The 16,172-nt window shown below is 41.1% G+C and overlaps 1 long non-coding RNA gene across 4 annotated transcripts in view; it reads left to right on the forward strand.

Moving 5' to 3' along the window:
• Positions 1–16,172, forward strand: part of LOC137468309 (uncharacterized) — a 405,810-nt gene that overhangs the window by 283,994 nt on the left and 105,644 nt on the right. The window contains exons 9-10 of one of the 4 annotated variants that reach the window (XR_010995862.1): positions 11,494–11,575; positions 12,753–13,060. The exons of 1 other annotated variant lie outside the window; for it this stretch is intronic. This is a non-coding gene — a long non-coding RNA (uncharacterized lncRNA). Of the gene's footprint in view, positions 1–11,493; positions 11,576–12,752; positions 13,061–13,626; positions 13,734–16,172 lie in introns of those variants that run through there. 2 more of the 4 variants (XR_010995859.1, XR_010995865.1) reach the window with 2 other exon arrangements.

Genomic DNA, 16,172 nt, shown 5'->3' on the forward strand with positions numbered 1-16,172 from the left:
TTTGTGGTACACTGCAATCCTTGAGCCAAAGCTGTGGTGTCTGGAGCTCTGCTGGGATAAAGCTAAGGCAGCTTTTCAAGCTAGAATTTCCTCCATGGGTGGTTTGCCCTATGCCTTTGCTGCCTGATGCCATTTTAGATCAGACTGAAAGAAGAGAGTGTGTGTGAAGTTTAATTGTAGCTAAACAAGGAAATCACCTCCTCACTCCCTCAGTGGCCAAGTGTGCTGGATGAGTGCACTCCACATTTCAGTGCCTTCTGAAAGGGTGCAAGTTCAAGGTTATACTTTCTGTTATCAATTTGTTCTTTAAATATTTTCATCTTTTCCAGCTAGGTGGCATGCCAGAGCCCATAAACCTCTTAATATTCTAGCTTTACCACACAGCTTTTGCAAACAAGGTCATAGAGAACAGAAGGAAAACATATAATTAATAATTATCAAGACTTACTGCTGTGTGGGCTGCAAGTCCCTGTTCAGAAATTAGAACCAAATTATTCCAGGCTTTTAAAAAGGTAGTTAAGATATCCAGCATACCTAAATTATCTCCTCTGAGAGGCTACACCAGCTCCATTAGCTCCCTGCATGTCTTTTGCTCCATGCTAACACGTATCACATGCTTTAAATCACAGCAGCCAGTTCCTTCCCATTGCACTTGCCTCGCTCCCCACACTCCCTGAAATGCCTTTCCAGCTCCCCTTGCCTCGTCTCCTTCACCCCAGCTCCCTGTTAATGCCAGCTGATCTGGAACAGCCATACAGATTATTTAGCAAAGCAGGGAAAAGAAATGAAAGTATGTCAAACATTTTTGGAATAGCTGCAAAAATAAGTAGTGCAATCCTAGTCCCTTTAGGAGACTTCCAGGTTTGTTTCAGTCAGTGACATGAAAGGAAAATACCAAGCAAGTTAAAGCCTTATCCATGGTATTTCTAAGCAACTTGATTTAAACAGGATATGGTGGCACTCCTTACCAAAATCTGAAAGTTGTCCAGGGAATTATTAAGGATGTATAGATTTTAAGACAAGGAGGTACAAGTATGTTACCTAATCTGACTGCATAATCCTGGATATTGAATTTGTCTCTTGTTCCCCCAGGTTCCTCAGCAGTTTATTATTATGTAAAGGATTATTTTCTAGGCAAAAGTGTTTATATAACCATCTAGGACTTGTTCATTTACCAGTGAATTTTCAGAAGGAAATTTACTTTGGGTTTGGAAATTTGAAAAATTGAGTATACATCCCCATGAGGAACCTTTGTAAGGGGTGGGCCACCACTCTCCTAGAAAAGCTCTCCCTGATAAATCTGTCCTTTTCTTGGAAAGGAGCCCCTCTGTTTCAGATTTGATATATTCCTTCATCAAATATTGTGCATGTCCTTTGCCCAGGGAGTAGGTCTGTGGTCAGTCAAATAGTACTTCAAAGGCATCTATTTTCTCCTAGTAAAATAATAAATTATTGACTCTTAGATTATGATATAAACATATTCACCTAGAAAATAATTACTTATGCTCTTCTGGCAAATAATAGAAGGAAATCAGATTAAGAGCATTCATTCAATAAATAAAAAGTAAGATTGTATCCAAACATCTGTCACAAAATGAAATGTTTCTGCAACCCAAATCCATTTGTTAATTTTCTCCTCTCTGCCTGGAATGCAGCTGTTTAAGTAATTTCTGAAGTAGCATCTATGTCATTGACAGACATCTGTGCAGAATTGGTGACGTGAAGAGAATACTCTATTTATAGAGTGGCAATCATGCCTTTCTTGTCTCCCCTCCTCCCACCCACAGCTCTGTGCAGTGATATCAGGGGAGCCCCAATCATTGTATTAATTTCTTTTCAGCTGAAGTGTTCCCATAAAGTTTAGTCGAGAACAAATAAGTTAAGGAAAGTGAAGATCACCTTCCTTCTGCTGAAAAATATTTTTAGATACCAACCATAGAGATTTCTTGATATTAGAAAAGGGCAGGATTTGTTGAAATAGAAAAAACATTAAAAAAACATTTTACAAATAGTATAGCATCTATTATTTATCATAACAGTCTTTGGGTAAAGGCCCAAAGCAAATTTTTGACTTTGAAGATGAAACAAAAAGAGGTGGCAACTATTAAAAAGCCTTTTTTATTTTCTTTATGATTTTTTTTTGTTGAAACATAGCCTCTACCTAAAACAATCTTGCTGGAGAAAAAGAAAATAAAAGTTTTAGTTCTTTTCAAATGCTCATAGAAGAAAGGAGAAACTTCTGTACAATGTTTCATAGATGAAAAAGTTTTTATGAAGAGACCAGTTCTATTTAATTATTGGTGGCTTTCTATGGAGCCAGGATGCTCCCATTCCACAGCAAGAACACTGCATCATAAACTTATCACAGTAGCTCTCATGTTCCAGTCCCAGAATAACTGAATTTGATTGAATGCTCCTTAGGAAGAGAAATAGGAAGGTTCTTGAGACACTTTCTAATGAAACACATACTAATTATAGTATTATTTAAGAGTAAAACATTTCAAGATGTACTTTATTTTACAGTGTGAGGGGTTATTCAAATATTAAAGATCATATATTATTCACCTAGAAAGAAAATGAGTTATTACTCTAAAATGGAACATACACAGCAGGGCAGAAAACTCCAACATGACATTTTTGTGAATGTGAAGGCATTCTAGCTAGTAATTGTTGTTTCCAGGAATCCTGTGCTTGACAGCAGGCTTCATATGGGCACAGTTTAAGTTAAAAAAAAAAAACCAAAACCAAACAAAACTTCTATGAAATGTCTTCAGCATCAAAGAAATGACTACACAGGTCCAATGTGAAGGGGATTTACAGATTTTGTGCTTACTTTTGTCTTCAGAACTTTATTTTTGCTTAATTGTCTGCATTACATAAGAAAATTCCATATGTTGGCTTGTGCATCTCTGCTCAGAATAGCAAAGGATCTTATGAACTTTGGGGAAGTCAGGGTAACTTGGGGTTCTCATGGCTTTGCAAGAGCAAAGTCTCAGCAAGAGACTTTGCAAAAAAATTAGCCAATTGTTTCACTATTCAACAATTTAATTTATGTCAGTGTTGTTATTTGTAAACTTTTCATAGTCACAATCTATGCTAACAGCTCCAAATTTCATAAGCAATACTTTAGAATAAAATGAGGTACTTGCAAAGATCAAGAGATAGAACTGTTATTTGTGAATACCTATTCTGCAAAATATCTGAGTTCAGCTCCTGTCAAGGTTAGAGTTAGCTGTAGGCTTTGTAGAGCCTGCTAACTGGAATGAGGATCCTCCACAATTAGCTGAAAATTTTTCTGCAGCATAGGTGGAGTGATCTGTTGGGTTTTCCTGGCCTAAGAGAGATATCAAAACATTTAAAAATACTCTGCACTGCCATTCGAGCTCTGCTGAAAGGCAGTGCTGCAGCTGCCTGTTCTGCAGACTCACTTTGTGTCATTCATGTCAAATGTTTCTGCATCTCATGCAGTCAGGCTTGGTTCTGCTTCTGGCTGAGGCCAGGCTGGAGAGGGCTCTGGGCAGCCTGACCTGGTGGGTGCCTCCCTGGGGAGTGGGCGTGGGACTAAGTGATCTTTAAGGTCCCTTCCAACGCAAACCAATCTATGATTCCATGATCAGTAAAACTAGGCTTGCGTTGCTAATTCCACCAAGGCCCTGTGTAAACCCTCAAAAAGAAAGCAATTCATCTTTTCAAACCTGATAAACCATCCACCAGACTGATCTGTTTTCCCCCAAGCTGAACTATCCAAGAGCCCAATGTGACTTCTTTGACATGATTACAGTCTGTGCACTAAGACAAAATTAGGCACAAATTTTGAAAGTCTGAAGAGAAACCCTGGCAAGTGTTCACAACTACTGGTGCTCATGGGAGAGAAAACCAGATTCTGACTGGATATCAGCTTATTTAAAAGCCCACATGGCAGAGCACATCACAGAGACAGTCCTGAGTCTCAAAGCAGCACTGCCCCAGCAGAAAGAATGCCAGGAAAACATTTAGCAGAGAACAGCTTGAGGCTAAACTTTGTGTTAATTTGCTTGCCTACCTCAATCTTTTCCTTTTACTGAAGGCTTTTACAACCACTGCATTTGTCAATGTCAGAGACAGATAAAATGCACAGCAGTCAGGACAGAGATTAGTGGAAAACTGGCCAAGGGTTGCTCCCTCCATTCAGTCAACTTCTTGTGTCTTGAAGCATGACAGCTTAAATTTTAAAGCAGTTATGTAAAATTGAGACTGCATTTGTGTCCCCTGCAGCAGCAGGTCACTCTGCCCTCTGCCCTGGCCAGGAAGGCTCATCTTTCTGGCAGGGAGTAGAGAGAACATCATTTAAATTAACTCCTTGGCTGCCAATGAAGAGCTATTCCACAACAGGCTGGGAAAGTGCCACACCACATCTGAAGGCAAAGCCACCTGCTCCTGATGAAGGACAAAAAGCCCAGTGTGTGTGGTGCTCTCTGGGTTCCAAGTCTTTCCTCCTAAATGATGAGGTCACAGGTATACTTAAAAGCCAGGGGGCAGATAGATAAATTTGCTGTCATCCTTTTCTTTTTAGTTTGTGTCAATTTTCCTTTATTTTGCCAATAACCCCAAGAAGGAGTTTACTTGCTGACCTTTCTTAGATGTGTTGTTACATGTCTGAAAATCAATTTCTAGAGTTATCTGTTGTCTTTTTTTTTCCCTCCCCTATAGCATTTTGAAATGTGTAGGATGGGGAGAGATAAGTGATATAGGTTTGCTGGACTGACACAAATGTAACAGGGACACAATTTATGACTCAGCTCATTCATGGTAGATTATATGCTCTTGAGATACTTGATGATTTATAGCTGATGTAAATTGTGATACTTACTGTGCCATTAGCAAAGCCATTATCTCTGTTGTGAAAACTTACAATCAATATATGTCAGCAGAGACAGAAACAGTATTGTGAGCTTGCTGATAAAAATGGGTTTGTGCAGAAGCATTCTAGGATTCCATTTGACACGGCCCTTTCAGAATTTTGAGAATACCAATTTTACTAATGAAAACCCTGAATTCAGGTAGTTATGTCCTTTGCAATTATTAGGTATGTGGTAATGGCCATAGTGCATTAGCAGCCTCTCTCAAAAAAGAATTTTGCAAGTCACAACTAGGAAAAACGAGCCTGTAACATGATGCTGCCAGCCATTCTCTAGATAATAACTAATAATATGTTGAATTATTACTTTTTATCATGAAAATTAATTCCCAGAATTAATTATTTTATTCTGTAAATGAAGAAAATGCATTTTTGGAGAAATGAAGTACTAATTAGAGCATCTCGCTGAAGAAGAGGATCAGCACCATACATTTGGGCCAGTGAGAACAGGCTGGGTGTCATGCTGGACATACAAGGAAACTGACCTAGAGCTATAGTGAGCAAGCCACTGACTACAGTCAGTTCACAATGAATAATCACACAAACTATTTGCTCAAAGTCAGTTTAAAAATCATTGTTCTTCAAGTGATAGCTCTAAAGATTTACTTCACTAAATAAGCCATCTTTTAAGATGTTTCACTTTGTGTTTTTTTTTTTTTTTGTTTGTTTCCCCAGGAACTATTTGTACAGGAGAACACCTGAAAGAACCACCTGCCCTTTCTCAAAGGTATTGCTGAGATCTCAGGCTGAACAGCTTTCAGAGCTCTGGAGCATTGGATGTGCCACTCGAGTCTAGCTCACTTTGGAAAACAGTTATCACAGTTATCAGCCATGAAATGCTGATCTCTCTCACATTTCTCACTTGTAATTTGATATGAACAGCATTTACCATGCAATGAGTCAGGATTTTCCATCAGGCTCTTAATAGCTTCACAGTCACTATGTTTGGCCTCTACATCAGTTCCTTCCCCCCACCTCTTGCATGACTGGCTCACGACATCAAACAAATCCCGAAGTGCTCTTCTGTCTACCCTTGCATCTCAAAGGTTCTCAACATCCCCATACCTAGACTGGCTAACCAAAACAGTTGCTTTTATTGTGGTCTCTAATGCACCATCTTCTAGTTTCACACAGTGTTGCTATTATAGGATTAACACTGCCAGAGAACTGCAGAGTATCCCAGGTTCGAGGAGATCTCTGGCAGTCTCCAGTCCATTGCCCACTAAAAGTTGGGCAGCTAGAGCAGGTTGTATAGGCTGCCTCCTGTTGAGTTTGAGTGTTTCCTGGGATGAAGACTCCACGGTCTCCATCGGCATTTGTGTCATTGACCTTCCTCACACTGAAGACTTTTTTCTACTATTTATTTATAATTTTCCTTATCCCTATTTCTGTCTGTTGCCTCTTTTCACGGCACTCATATGAGCAGAATTTGGGTCTGTCTTCTCTACACTCTCCCATTAAATATTGTGGACAGCAATAAACTCTCCCCTTTGCCTTGTATTCTCCTGAAAAAAAAACAATTCCCATGGTCTTTCCTTTATATCATGTACTCCAGCCCCATGAACATCTTGGGGATTGGAGCTGAACTTGTCCCAGAAGGTCCAAATCTTTCTTATAGTGGGGAGCCCAAAACTGGATGCAGAACTTTCAGCACAACCTAATAAATGCCAAATACATGGGAATAATAATTTCCTTGGACCCCCTGGGTATGGTTTTGCTAAAACTGTGCAGGATGTGATTGTCTGCCTTTGCCACAGGGATACACTGCTCACTGATATTTAACTTGTAGCACCAAATTGATAGCTCTCTTTTTGCAAGGTTGCCTGCTAATCAGTTAGTCCCTGGCCCAGATGGTTGCAGGGATTCTACTTTCCCAGGTGCAGGATTTTGAACTTCCCTTTGCTGAAGTTCACGAAGGTCCAATCAATGCATTGCTCCAGTCTAGCAAGATCTCCCTCTACACAACTTGGTATCAACTGTGAATTTTCCAAGTAGTGCACACTGTCCTGTCATCCAAGTAATTTAAAGATATAAAGCAGTCCTGTCCCAAATATGAATCCCTGAAGATTATCACAGTGACTATCAACTAGGTACACATTATACTATTGATTAAAATCCTTTAAGACACATAATCCAGGCAATTATCCATTCACCTTATTGTTTATTGTCCACTTAGCCAAACATACCTCACTAATTTGGCTATCAAGATACCGTGGGAAACCACACCAAAGGCTTTGCTAAAGTCAAAATATACAGCATCCACCACTCTCTCCTCACTGTGAGTCATCTGTCTCGTCACAGAAGGCAGCCAGTTTCATCAGGCACAATATGCTGCTGGGAGCTCCATGCAGGCTGCTTCCAGTCACCCTTTTGACATTCAAGCACCAGGACAGGACCTCCAAGAGGACTCGCTCCATAAACTTTGTCATGCCCTTGCAAAGCTGCTATGGAGCAGCCACATGGTGATGTTGGCCCACTCCTCTGGTGCTCCTAGAGACATCCCATCTGGACCATCTGGCTTCCATGTGCCCAACTTGCTTGAGTGCTCCCTTACTCTGTCTGCCTCTCCTCTGGACATTGCCACAGAGGAGATTGCAACCAGCCTCAAGAGCAGGAGAGTCTGAAAGCAGTCTTGCACAGCAAAATATAAAAAGGCACTGACCGCCTCCACCTTTTCTGTGTCCTTTGTCCCTCAGTCTCTAGCTATTCTCAGCAGCAGGCTCACAACTTCTTTAGTTCTCCTTTTCCAATTCTGTTATAGAAGCCCTTTCTTGTCCTTCACTTCTCTTGCTAATTTAAACTCCAGCTGCTTTTCTGGTACCTCTCTGTTTTCTTATATTACATTAAATTAGATAAATTCATCCCACTGGTAGAAAGAAAAACTCTGAGGAAGAACTCACTGGAGCCATTCACACAAGGGAAATAGCCAAATGCATCTAAATCTTTCAAGACTTGGGAGCAGCAACCAGATGGAAAGGGACAATTTCCAGATGCCAACCCTCCATGGAAGTTTTCAAATCCTCAAAGAAAACAGCTCATAGAAAATTCATCTTATAAGAGACATCAGAGAAAGAAAAATCATTGTTCTCTTCTGTTACTGTGCAGCTCAAATCCTTTCCCAAACTCTGACTCTTGCTCTATATTTTTAACTCTCAATGTACACTAATTACCAATTGTATTTTAACATTCTGTCAGCACATTATATCTATTTTCACTAAGAAAACTTTTGGGGTTTTTTCCCATGGCACATTAAGATAAGCAATTAATTAAGCTGCCCAGATTGAATGCAGATGATTGGGTGTGCTACCACTTATGTCAAGTATGAAACATCATTGTTTGGAAATATGTAAGGCAGCTCCAAAAAACAAAAAAATCCATGGTTGAGTACATACTCGAGGGACAAAGCACTGTATCCTTCAAATCCTTGCTCTCTCAGGACTTCCTAGGAGAATCTTGGTGCAAACAAAATTTTGGAAAACAGTAGGAGAGTCTTCTTAATCTTCACAATGAAAGACTACAGTATTTTCAACATGCAAATATTAAAACCCTAGAAGATTAAATGTGTTTTCAATCTTTTCTTTGAAGATTTTAGTTTGCTGCCAGGTATTTATTTTCATATTTCTTGTGAACTTTGCTATTACTTCTAGAGAGTTCAACACATTCACTGTCTTTGCTATGAGAAGTGTTTGACATTTTCTCATTAAGTAGATCAGGTATGAAAACAGCAGAAAGAGAAAACAGTAACTATCAAAGGAGGACTGGACTCTTGTCTTTTTTTCAAGTAACTTTCCAGACTGAGGTTGTCACTGTAGAGCTAAGAGTAGAGTTCATATCAGCTGTCTTGCCAAAATTATCTCCTCTTCCCTTTGATGGTAAATGTTTTATCTCCTTTTCTTTTGAACTTTTTGCCATGATGCATAAGGAAAGTGTTCCAGTTTCACTTCGTTTTCCACAAAACAAAGCACACACCTTCACACATCTGCTGTTTGGTATAGTAATGCCCAGAGCCAGCCTGGCTCCTCCTTTAGTCCCTGCCTTTAGGCACATTTCTTTTTCCATGGCAGGGATCGGAGGCAACAGGTCTTCAGCTGTGTTACAGCTGAAAATGGCAAATGGTACATCGCTTTGAAGCTGTCCATTTATACATCCCCTCTTGCACTGCTGTACATTGCTCCTGTGAAATGCTCCTCTGGGATAATATGACTATTACGTTCTTGATTTCCTACATCATGCATGTTTTTCTAGCTCCTGAAGCCTCTTCCCACATCAGCTTGAGAATCACCTTTCTGTTTCTCATTTCATGTGGTATTTTGGCTTATGCCCTCTTGCATTTAAACATTCAAGAGCTCTATCACAGTTTCACATCTCTCTTTTACCACACTTGAATCTTACTTCATACATGTTGTCTGGACACAGAGAGCAGGGTTCTCCCAGTTCCTGCACTACATAGTGATGGTTAGTTAATTCCTGCAAGAATTATCTGGAAATTATTTCTATATTCATGTATACTAATCCAGCTATTTTTGGGATAAAATGTTTCTTCTAAATAGTTGCATTTATTGGTGATATCCACCCTCTGCACCTGCAGAATGAAGCAAGTCTTAGGCATTCTTCATGTGTCCTTTGAAATCCTGGGAAATTTAACTTTGATGAGGAAACATTCGGTGTTTTTGTTCTTTCTTTTCCCTCAGTGTCCTCTTGACACCAAGGACATTTCACTCAATCACCCCAAGAGAAGGACCTGTCACCTTCAATTCTGCTTGATCTGTCTTTGTTTCCTGAGCTGTCACCTAATATAACACAAGCCCAACAAACTGATCTGGAAATGCCTTAAAATGAAAGTTTTCCACAGTGGGCATCAAACCCACATCAGCCATTATGGAAACTGATACCTTCATGTGCGAAATCATCTCTCTCCAGCTAAAGCATCCCTTGGGCAGCCCTTTGTCCCAGAAGCCGGTCAGGACTTAGGTGCTTTGGTGCTGCCACATCTGCTGCTGGTGACCTGGACGTGGCTCAGGGCTGGGAGAAGGGGAACAGTGTGCCTGTGGTCTCTGTGCTCTGTAGGTCTTCCCCCACCCAAGTTAAACATTCCTCTTTTGGAATTCCATTGCTTTTGGCAACATAAACACTTGAATAACTTTGCAAACACCAGTCGACTAAAAGTTAGGCTCTGAAATGTTTTGACACTGGGGGAGAGTTGAAAAAAACTAATTAGGGAAACATTATTGACAGAAGAGACAAAGCTAAATTTTGACATAGATTTCTCCATCTAACGTGTAATAGAGCAAAAGTGGCGTGTACAGGGACAGCTCTGGGTTCTGGACAGAAGGCACCAAATACTCTTTCACCTATAAAAGGAGGCAGAGAGCAAGGCAGCACGTGAAGTCCCATGTCTTTCAAGGTTTCTGTGGTCATTTGCTCACAGAGGTGCCTGAAGGCTCTTTGGTCCTCTGGTGACCGTGGGGTGACCACTGAGTGTCTGCACCATGGCGGGAGCCTGGCCTTGCCCTACGGGAAGTGCTGTGTGCATGGGCTGTGCTGCTGGGTGAGCACAGGGCAGGGTAAGAGAGCAGCCAAGCCTCAAACCTCCAGCTGGGATATGCAGAATATGGCTGCTGGGGCAGGGAAAATGTCACCAGGACTTTGCTTAAGGGTCCTGATATGCACAGCACTGGGGAGAGGGTGTAGGTAGGAGGAGGTTGTTGGAAAAATCTATCCAAAAGCCTTTAGGAGTGACAAGTGGCAAATTCCCACTACACACATACAGTTCTCTTTTGAGAGGAATGGTGTAGGGTCTCCCCCAGTTTTAGCCAGACACCAATTGCTCCTAGTGACACAGAAAGGAGGCCTTTTGCAGGAGTGCAACTCCACACTCCTTCCCTTGGCTGTGCCAGTACAGCTCAACTCTAAAGATGGCACTGCTTTGCAGCAGTAAGTACAGAAGGAGCAAGAAAAGAACATCAAACCCTGAAATTTAGGGGAACACTGCAGCAGAGCAGCTAATCCCACTTGAAAGGATGGGCTCATGTCCAATTACACATTTTTTTTCCAATCCACTAGGAAAGCCATTATACTGATGGCAGTCAGATTCGTGCAGCCACAGCAATCTTGAAAGCATTTAGGATATCTTTGATTAAATGATCTGGTGGACAAAAACTGAAATTGCTTCTCTAGGAAAACCCTAACATGGATAGCTTTTTTAATTAAAATGAGCTAATATGTGATTTTTGCTTGTAAAATCACATGAAAGGGAGAAAACAAAAGTGAGTGATACAAGAAAGGGAAAACACCCCTTTGTTTTCTCTACTGACTATCAGCATACAGTTTTTAAAATCCCTTTGCTTCCCTGTGTAATCAAGTTGATTAAAATCCTCTAAAGAAACAAAACAGCTGCAGAGACCTCCAAAATCACATTCTTCTCTACCGCATTGTATTATTTTCAACAGCTTTGTTTCCAAATTATTCTTTTCCCTTCGTTGCCTCTGGAAGTCTATTACTGGATTTATTAAAGGAAAGCTGAATAAGCATGCTGAATACAGCCACAGTGATTGCCTCAACACATGTTGTTCGTGCAAAGACTACTGTGCAAGCAGGTTTGAGCTGCCGGCTGTCACTGAACTGAGGCAGAACAAAGGAAAACCCAGCTGAAAGAATGAAATTGTTCACTAAAGGAAGGTTCCATATTTTGCCCTTCTATCGTACACTGAAGAGCTAACATAATTATTAAGCTGAAGTCAGACCATGACATTTTACTTCAACTCAGGCTAGGAGAAGAAATGTTCCTGTCTTGTCTCTAAAGTGACCTGACACCTTTCCGCTGTTGGAGGCTGGGATGAGGGTGTGCTGCCACATGCTGCTGCTACAAGCTGTGCCTCCCAGGGTATTAGCTCATCTGGGGTGACTTGGGAAGAGGGCATCCTGCTTGCTTCCCACTCCTGCTTGGTGGTGATTTGCCTGGCTGTAGGAGGGAGCAGGAATAAGGAGAAGCTGGTGCGCAGAGCACCCCTCATCCATTGACTCATTGTGTGTGCACACAGCAAACACGGGCATTGCGGCCATGCACAGGAGGGAGGGGAATGCATGAACCCTGGCAGGAGCCCTGCATGAATGCATGAGCCCTGGCAGGAGCCCTGCACGAATGCACGAGCCCTGGCAGCTGGGGAAGTGGCACGCCACTCCTGCCACTCCATCAGCGCTTATGCAAACCAAGGTGAGCCCAGTGCTTAAACAGACCTCTCTGGGCCAGGTCCCTTCCTTCTCCCCATTCCATCAGGCTTTTCACAGATAGGCTTCTGTAAGGAAGCAGGAGGTTTAAGTGGATGGGGCTATACCTGACACTGTAAAAAGGTGCATTGTACCCACTGCTATAGTGGGAACTGGTGGTGGAGCTACTGGTGACTCCCCAGGGAAGGGGTTGAGGCACTATCACTGGAGGTATTTAAAAGACATGGATGTACCATTTAGGAACATGGCTGGTGCTGGACTTGGCAGTGTAGGTTAACCATCTTTTGCGGCCTGAAGGACTCTATGATTGCTCTCTGGGCAGCAGGAGCGTGCCCTGTTTCCCACAAGCCTTCCTTCTGTGCTGCACTCCCCATAGTGGTGAATTTTGTTCCTTGCTCAGCCCATCCAGCAATTTGAGTCATCTCAAAACAAAGGGAAAGACACAGCTGCAGGCAGAGGCAGCTCTGCAGGGCTGTGACATTGCTGGAGTTTGCACAAGCAAGATGAAAGTGCTTTTATAGCATCAGTCAGCATGATGGCTCAAATCTTCCCACCTTGTTGATTTGTCCAAGAAAAGTACTTTAATTTCTTGATCAGGACAACAGATTTTTTTGGTTCTGCCAGACAGTACCATTTTAATGCAAGTTACACAGACAAGCACTAACTTTTTCTTGCTGAGCAGCTTTATGAGCCCATGGTGAATCACCCATCCCCTCTCCAGCCATCCTGCAGCCCAACAGCATTGACCTTGCCACAGGCACCAACAGCTTCCCCTGTCACTTCAGTAACACAAGACTTTTCTGCCTCATCATGGAGACCAAGACATTTAGGAGAGACAAAAAAACATTTATGGAGACAAAAATATTTATGATCTCAGTGTCATAAATAAGCCTACACTTAGTTTGATAGAACATAGCAAGTTTATTTTAATGATTAATAGAACCATATCTGGAAAGGGCAAGTTGAAAAAGCTACTTTGCAATTCTGAAACACTGATAAAGTCACTCTTGAAATGTTTAAAAATATGAAAATGGAGTTATCTGCTAAACAAGAGCAAATAAAGTAAGTCCTATACAAATGACTGAGGACCAGGCAGATTCTGAAAATAACAGAGGCTGAAAATTTTGTTCTGTCTAGAAGAAAATGTGTGTCCCAAATAGTTTTAAATCAGTAAACTATGTGCTATTATCCAGATGGAATAAAATGCTGGCCCCATAGACATTAATCACTCAATGAACTCACTGAGGTCAGAGTTTTACCCTGAGACTCAATTTTTTAAAAAATAATTCATATTTCTGACATTTTTATATGCACTCACATAGCACAGATTTACAAACTTCCCACACTGTGCCCATATATATATATAATCATTTATAGCAGTAATTGTACTAATGCTTTTGTACTAATGCAATCTTTTACTACTTTACAACACTAAAGACTTTCTAATTTCTCTTTATCATTCTATTCAGACATTACTCCCTCTTTTGCTCTCTTCTCTCCAGTGCAAACCACCCAAGGCCCACTCTAGCAGAATGACATGAAAGTACATGTGTTGTCTGGTGAAGAGCTGCCCCATTTCACAAAACACAGATGTTTCTGAGATGCAGCAGCACTGCATTGTTTTGCAGCACAGACCTACAAAAGCCCCTCTTTATTCATTTAAAATGCCATGATATGGAGAGTGGCTGATTCATATGATGTGTTCCTTGGTGAAAAGAACAAAAAATACATATAAAACTAGGACTCAGTGGTAGAATTGCAGCTTTTTTGGGTGCTCTAGACACCCAAGAGAAAGCAAATAGCCCCTCAAGCCCCAGGGCTGACTGGGGAGAACTCTCAGAAGACACAGCACTGTGACCCCCACCAAAGGACAGAGCTCTAACACACAAGTGCCCTAGGAAGTTACAAAGGCAAGCAAGTCTCCTGCACTCAGGTTTTTCTCCCAGCAAAAATAATCTGTCAAGTTATAAACCACTCCCCTCACCCAGTCTGACAACTTCATATCCTACAATAGCTTTTTATTTCTTATTGCATATCATGGCATAAACTCACATGTTTGTGTTTCCCTAATTGTAGTATTTGAGAATGTCATTTTTTTCCTGGTTCTACCCAAATACTCTTTTAGTGTCAAGAGGATGGGACATCATATTTTTTCAGATTTCTATACTTAAATGTCTGCTACTCACATTTCAGAAGAGGACTATGCATCATCCACATAAAACAACCTAACTGGTCACTGCACACAGCAGCACTGGTATGTTAAATAAACTTCATGGTAGAAAAAGTTTAAGATCTCTTTTGAAGCCTTTCCCCAAGCTTTGTTTACCAGTTTGGACAGTAGGTATGGATGTGATAAAATTTTGAGAGACATGTATTATAATGTGCATCTCAGTTCACAACCATAGTTAATATATGCAGCTGTGTATGTCTAACTTCATACTTAAAGTGTTCCAGCTTTGGTGCTTATGGATTATTAAAATTATATCATTATATCTTTCTTTGATCACAATGTAGTGTAACACATTATCTTGATTCTCAGTAACTTCCAACTTTGATGTTATATTTAATAAAATATAATGCTGTGCTGAAGAGTCCCTGGGGTATCTTTAATTTCTTTTCTTTTTTATTAATATATATTACACTGTAAATGGGATTAAATTATCTGATTAGTGAAGCAGGCTCTCACTGCAGCAGTTAAACCCTGAATTCCTCAGGGCATTCTATAGACATTGTTAAAGCATCTTTGCAAGGTGCTGATGATCCATGAGAATTAAGCCTAACATTTCCCTTGTGCTGAGGCTGGTTTCATGCTCTGACCCCAACCTTTGCTTTGTTAATTCATCTTCCTGCACAGAAACCTTTGCTTTTACCCTTAGAAATGTTGTAAGGCTGCACTGTAAAGTAGGAGACAGAACTGATGCAGGTTTTGGAAGACCCTCCCACCCCAAACCCAAGAGCTGTGTGGCCTGCAAGGGGCTGCATCACCTCAGAGCACCATCCATAAGATGCAGCAAGACCAGCATCACCCATTGTCCCCACCAGCAGAAATTGCTCCTTGATGCTCACAGGCACGGTGCTGCCTTGAAGTGGGCCAGTACCACTGCTTATGGCAGTGTCAGGAAACTTGGCCAGGGCAGAGCCCAAGAAATGGAGCACTCAGCCCAGAAAAGCCCAACTGGTGCTGCATAAGGCCCCAGCACAGTCCCTGTGCCCAAACAGCCCTTGAATATGTGCTCAGTCACATTCATGAAGTGCATCATGTGCTGAGCTGGAGTTCAAAGTCAGGCATAGCATGAGGACTATCTTACCAAAAACTCCTCTGGAAAATGCTTTAAAGCAGTTGGAAAGCAAAGAGTGGGCTGAGAGAGGCATGGACTTGGGGAAGAGGAGAAGAGGGAGGCTGATAGGCAGGTGGATCTTTTCTCACTCTTTTTTGTGCTCCAGTGGCTTTTGGTAGAGACAGTTCTGCCCTTCTGCAGCTTTTACAGCATCCAGCCCTCATCCACAATAGCTCATCAGAGGGCAAGTGGAGACTAAACCCTGGCTGACGATGCCTACACAATTCTCTGATAGAGAGAGGAGGTCATTCTTAGACTGTCAAGCAGTAAAAGTAGTATTGAGAACCTGGGGCCACATCATTATGCTCTTTATTGCATCTCATTAAGACCATATATTATAGAGGTAACATTGTAGAGTTGGACAGGGCCAAGCCAAGCAGGTTTTACCATATTGCAAGCATAAGAAAATTCTTCATCACTTTGGCTTTATTTGCTAACACAATTGTCTTTAAAACAGTCAAATTATGTACTATGCAAGTAGAAAAATTCAAATGTACAATAGACTGACCAGTAAATAAAAATCAGATTAAAAAGACTTAAAGACAAAAGACATTTTAAATTACTATAGTTCTGCCTCCTGAGTTGTCAGGCTTTTAACATTTCACTGTCAGATTCATGTGTATCTATCTATCTATCTAGGTATATATATATATATATACATATAACATTGTTATGAGCTATACTTCCAAGCCTGTAATTGAATAATACTC

The sequence above is a fragment of the Anomalospiza imberbis genome, chromosome 2 (genome assembly GCF_031753505.1).
Source record: "Anomalospiza imberbis isolate Cuckoo-Finch-1a 21T00152 chromosome 2, ASM3175350v1, whole genome shotgun sequence".
Taxonomy (NCBI): Eukaryota; Metazoa; Chordata; class Aves; order Passeriformes; family Viduidae; genus Anomalospiza; species Anomalospiza imberbis.